The 6,119-nt window shown below is 44.0% G+C and overlaps 1 long non-coding RNA gene across 1 annotated transcript; it reads right to left on the reverse strand.

Moving 5' to 3' along the window:
- Window positions 1–1,468: 1,468 nt before the first annotated feature.
- On the reverse strand, window positions 1,469–3,935 carry LOC135375607 (uncharacterized). Its single transcript, XR_010417299.1, has 3 exons — window positions 2,641–3,935; window positions 1,875–1,922; window positions 1,469–1,805 (listed from the first exon to the last, which is right to left on the reverse strand). It is a non-coding gene; the product is annotated as an uncharacterized LOC135375607 (long non-coding RNA).
- Window positions 3,936–6,119: the final 2,184 nt, after the last annotated feature.

The following is a 6,119-nucleotide window of genomic DNA, read 5'->3' on the forward strand; positions in this document are numbered from 1 at the left end:
CCACTTGTGAAATAGATAAAAGACACTCCTTACATAACATTGTCAGTCTCGACGGGTGCGCCGCGTCGCCAAGTGAGAACTGGCCCTTAGTACGCTCAGGATCATTGTTATTGAGAATATGATATTGACCTCTTTCCAGTAGATTTGTTCTTTTTCGAGATTTGCGCACGCCTTTCCGTGACAATCTAGATGTATACGATAGGAAGCCTATCAGAAGGCCGAAAATCATGACGCCGAACTATAAGAAGGCCGAAAAATCATAAGGCCGAAAGTCAAAAGGCCGAAAATGAAACGGCCAAAGAGATAGAAGACACTGAATGGGACTGTTCTTGTTATACGATTATAAAAAAGTTTCCTGGCTCTTGTATCAGAAATCGAATAATTGGAATGCGTAGCATTTGGTGCTCGGCTAGCTAGACTGGCTAGAGAAAAAAAAATCTACAACATGTGTATTACAAAGAGAAAGTGCCTCGTGGGTGAATACCAGTAAATGAGAACAAACAACCGTCTGAATCGCTTGATCTGCAGAATAAGCTTAAACCCAGTAATGATCATTGTTAATTTACCCCTGCATAGGATCTCTATGACAAGATCTGTAGGATTTTTTTTCTTTTTTGCTTCGCCTGCAACCTTTTGTACCGTTCTATTTCAAGAACTGAATAATGACCACGCTTGTCCCCTGACACAGGAGCACATATATAATTTCTTCCAGAATGGTCATCAGTTGTCCCAGGTCATTCACTCGGCTACTCACCCTACTTATCGAAAGACCGAACAAGTTGGTGCGGTTTAGAGCTGATGATAGGGAACTGGTTTTAGGAATGACCTAGGTTGAAGTTGTTGTTGAAAATGGGATGAGAATGGGAAATGTCATCGCATAGCTTGTAATTTTTCATTTTAACTTACTGACATTGTGTACAATAAATGCATACAATAACACAATGGCTACTTTTCCTTTTTGTTTTCCCGTTAGTGATCGAAAGTACGTTATTAACGCGAAGTTCGGTGAAATAATTTATTTGCTGGATTATTCACAACCAGTTTATCCTACTTAATTTGTAGAGCTAATTTTTTATCGCCGTTGGAAGAACAGTTTTCGTATCTTGGGTTCCTTATTTTTCGGCCTTTCGATAATTAGGTTTTCTGACTTATCGGCCTTCTGATTGTTCGATGTTTTGATTTTTCGGCCTTTTGATTTTAGGCCTTCTGATAATTCTGCCTTTTGAGTTTCGGCCTTATGACTGCCACCCTATACGATAACTCATAGAAAAAGACTCCACTGTTCTGTGAACCGATAAATGTATCGTTCGGAAAAATGGTTGATGGAGAGAGTGTTACGCAGTAAAGGTGGGTTTTCAGACTGCATGTGTTGTTATCGCTGCACGGCGTACAGTTGTGCAGGCGTACGGGATCCGATGTAAATGCAGTCGTACACAAAATCGAACGAGAAATAAACGAACGCAATGTCTGCTGCTTAGTACAATTTATTGCCCTCAAAAGTTCCCGCCACCCATGAACATATTGGTAAAAGAGAATACCAGGGTCTCTTATTTCATATACGTGCAATTGATCATTTCGTAGTTGAGGGATGCCAGTCAGCCATGTTGTTTACTCAATGGTATGGGTGCATTTCGAACAGCCGCTCTCCGCTGTGCAACTGTCTCCAGGGCAGGTGCTACCCCCATAACAAAGGCATACCGAGAGATCGGCGCATTCCGTACACTCGCTCGCGAGTGTGCAACTTTCGCTAGGGCAATCGATAACACCATGAAGACAAGCGCAGAGCTCAACGACAACGTCACGACCTGCAAAGGGAAACGTCCTCACAATGATGGCTATACGGTAACATCGTTAATAATTGCAAAAGTCCTTACGTTCAAGCTCGTGTCCTTCAGGTGCAGCTTCACTGGCGACAAATCCACCTTAAAAAGAAAGGTAAATTTTGAAGTTCTCGCACTCTCAAGTTCCCCCCAAACTTGGATCGCACCAGATGAGCTGCGTCACGCGCTTCCGACAGCTTGTTACGCGCCCTGAGCACCTGTTCACGTGACTACCTCATCTCTCTAAACGTGTTACCGAATGACGAGGAAAGCCTTCGTGTAGAAAACTTTCTGCTGTCTTAGGGCGAAGGACATCTTCAAGGAAAAGGAAAGGATAGGGGGTGTGTATACCGGCGTTTTTCAGTCACTTCGCCATAAGTTCCAACCGAACTAAAGCTGAATTATCCTGGAGCGATCCGCTAGGGGTAAAAGACGGGGACAAAAACCGTAGTTCAGAACCCGCCAATGTTTCAAACACCGTGTGTTCTTTTCAGTGGTTTACCCAGAATTCCAAGCGTGGAGGGGTGTTGCAAAAAAAGGGTGGGGGTGCGTCATTATCATAGTTACGTTATCATAACATATCATCACTGACATGTATATAACCCAGAAATCGTAAGGCCACACCCTGTAGAGGCTACACTTGGGGGGTTAGTGGTGTGGGGGGTTTGGATAAATTACTGGGTCTTGTACTATCCCAGGACATCTCTTCTGGCTATAGCAGAATAATTGTGGGTTGGAAACTACCGCAGCTATCAAAATGGAGCTTTTGGCTTGGTCAAACTTTCACAACATCCTATATTAGATCCCATATTATTGTTACCAAAGAGGAGGACGAAGACAACAGCGAAACGTAGAGGCGTCATTGTGTCCACGAAGAGATCGTTGAAACATTCCTGGAGAAAATGAATAAAAGAGCTTGTTTGTTTGAAGTCCTCAGAAACAGTTTTAGTAGAAACCTCACTTCATCCGATACAGCCATGTGTAGTTTGAAAGAATGTGAAAAACGATGAAAGAAATAATGAACTCGTATGTGTTTGTCCTAGACATGTGTTCCAGCCTCAGAACATAAATTGTCTCGTGTGAAAAATGAGTTGCGAGTTACGCATTTAAGGTTAGGCTTCTAAAACGTTGACGTTGACGCTGAAAATACGCTTTTCGGCTCTTGCGCTTTTCTGGTGATAAATGGATGCTATTACAGGAGTCTTTTTTTTCCAATGCCGTCGTTTTCCAGAGTCATCTTTGAGTCGAGATATTTTTATGGAGGAGCAAACAGACGTCTTATCGTATCACAAACGTAGTACAGTGATCCCTGGATTTATGAACACCCTCGGTTCCCCGAAAAATTGTTCATAAATCGAGGGATTCATAAATCGAAAATTCCGTTCAGTGAGTACTATCGAGCAAATGGAACAGTATTTCAGAGATGGGATTGTGTTTATAATGCAATATATTGTTTAATTTTCCTTTGGACCATGCCTTCCGCTGTGTCAATCTTGGAAAGATATGTCAGCACATTCGCACTCAAGTGGTCCTGGATTTCCGCTGGGATTTTTAACCTATGTTTATTAATCTCCGGGTGACACCGGACACCTTATTCATCAATTGCGGCCAGGAACACTTCTGCAAAAACCGTTTGTTGTTCGGATTCCGAGGGGTTAAGAACTGGGGATGCAATTCCTGGAAAACGTTTTGTCTGTTCAGGCGCCATTCATAAGGGCACGAATAATCTCTTCGAAGGTTTCTGTTGGCCTCGGAACGATCCGGTCATAAATTGATGGCAAAAACGCTGGGAACTCCTAGTTGGTTCCCAGAAATTCCATTCATCATTCGAATATCGAGGTTCATAAAACGAGGGGAAAATGCAAGTAAAAAGTTCCTCGTGGTAAAGGTTCCTCGTGCTAGTGTTCATAAAACGAGGGAATTCATAAATCGAAGGTTCATAAATCGAGGGTTGACTGTATATGGTTAGAACTGTGCCAAAGCAGCCGTGGTTATGAAGTGATTAGATGTACTCAGTTGCGTTCCCCCACATAATAGTCAACGCAAAGCACTGCAAACGGACAACCATGCTAGTCCAGTACAGGAAATGATCAAGAGCGGTTATCTCTCAAAGTGCTTACCTGTATAGGTAGGATATTTCAGATGTGTGTAGACTATAGGAACTGCCTGGCTTTTATAGGACACTCCATACAGGCGTACGTGATTCTTTTGTCCTCCATAAATCTGTTTGTGAACCGTTTCAGTAAGCTTTTAATGAGATTTCTGAAAAGTCTTCGACGAGAATTGACTTTCCAGTGAGTACCTTCTACATGGCATTTCCTTTGTAGCCACGCGTTCACAACCACGTGTGCACGTGGAATATAAAAACTAAAACAAAATTCGACATCAACCGTAAACAAGATGACAAGGTTATGGCCATGAACGAGACAGGGATTCAGATTATACAGAGCGTGGTGTGGTGCATGGATTCGCAGAATATGCAATGAACACGTACACGGGGCTGTATCTATCAGAAGAAGAAAAAAAGGAAGGATGAAACACAGCCACGTGAACGCAGCATGTTACATCAGACAGAAAAAAAAGGACGCGTGTTGCTTACTACGTATTCCAAGGAAAAGAAGAAGCAGAAAGAGATAAGGATGGCAAAGTGTAAAATACGAAGTGACGCCGTGCAAAATTATGCGATAACGCCATAACTGCGGTTTTTGTTTCCTGTTGTTGTACTTTCCGATGCATTCCCCATTCAAATCAAGGAGAAGAAAGAAAAACGGCGTGCAAAGGGTGTAACTTCTATAGCTGACACCGAGGTCAACATGGCGTCTAATAAAGGGTCACGCCTAAACACGTCGAGACTGACCAGCGTTATGTTAGGGGAGCCTTTTACGTATTTGATGCGTTGCGGAGTGGGTCAGTCCATGTAGAATATGCACACCTCGGGATTGACCAAAGTCAGGTCAGGAGAACCTGTTATGTATTTCACACATTGGGGAATGTCTCAGTTTATATAGAATATGCACACGTCGAGACTGACCAGCATTATATTAGGGGAGCCTCTTATGTATTTGATGCGTTGCGGAGTGGGTCAGTCCATGTAGAATATGCACACCTCGTGATTGACCAAAGTCAGGTCAGGAGAACCTGTTATGTATTTCAAAAAAATGGGGGATGTCTCAGTTTATATAGAATATGCACACGTCGAGACTGACCAGCATTATATTAGGGGAGCCTCTTACGTATTTGATGCGTTGCGGAGTGGGTCAGTCCATGTAGAATATGCACACCTCGGGATTGACCAAAGTCAGGTCAGGAGAACCTGTTATGTATTTCAAAAAATGGGGGATGTCTCAGTTTATATAGAATATGCACACGTCGAGACTGACCAGCATTATATTAGGGGAGCCTCTTACGTATTTGATGCGTTGCGGAGTGGGTCAGTCCATGTAGAATATGCACACCTCGGGATTGACCAAAGTCAGGTCAGGAGAACCTGTTATGTATTTCACACATTGGGGAATGTCTCAGTTTATATAGAATATGCACACGTCGAGACTGACCAGCATTATATTAGGGGAGCCTCTTACGTATTTGATGCGTTGCGGAGTGGGTCAGTCCATGTAGAATATGCACACCTCGGGATTGACCAAAGTCAGGTCAGGAGAACCTGTTATGTATTTCACACATTGGGAGATATCTCAGTTTATGTAGAATATGCACACGTCGAGACTGACCAGCGCTATGTTAGGGAAGCCTTTTACGTACTTGAAACGTTGCGGAGTGGGTCAGTCCATGTAGAATATGCACACCTCGGGATTGGCCAAGCTCAGGTCAGTAGTAATAGGTGGGGTCCATTTGACTATATCCGCCACCAGGGCAGCGCCACCGTCGCGTCTGCGCCGACTTTTTTCGCGTATTTTTCCCCGCGCGGCGCCAGTGCGGAGGGTTGTCCGCGCGCTTATCGGCGAGGGGAGGGCTGCGTGCGCGTTTACCCTCTCACATTTTTCAGCCTGGGCCAACTTCTTTCGTCATTTTTCAATCTGCGCCGACTTTTTTCGCGACTTTTTCCCGTGCGCGGCAGGCAGCGCTCGGGTGGAGGGCTGCTGCGGTGGGTGGAGCGTGGCCGGAGGGTTGCGTGCGCGCTTACCCGTTCAGCCTGGGCCGACTTCTTTCATCATTTTTCAATCTGTGTCGACTTCAATCGCAATTTTTCTCCCGCTACAGCAGGTGTGCAGTAGGCGATTTACATGCAAAGGATAGCCATACACAAAAGTACGAGTGAAAATATATTCATTAAAGTCATTA

This window comes from Ornithodoros turicata, chromosome 1, assembly GCF_037126465.1.
Source record: "Ornithodoros turicata isolate Travis chromosome 1, ASM3712646v1, whole genome shotgun sequence".
Classification (NCBI taxonomy): domain Eukaryota; kingdom Metazoa; phylum Arthropoda; class Arachnida; order Ixodida; family Argasidae; genus Ornithodoros; species Ornithodoros turicata.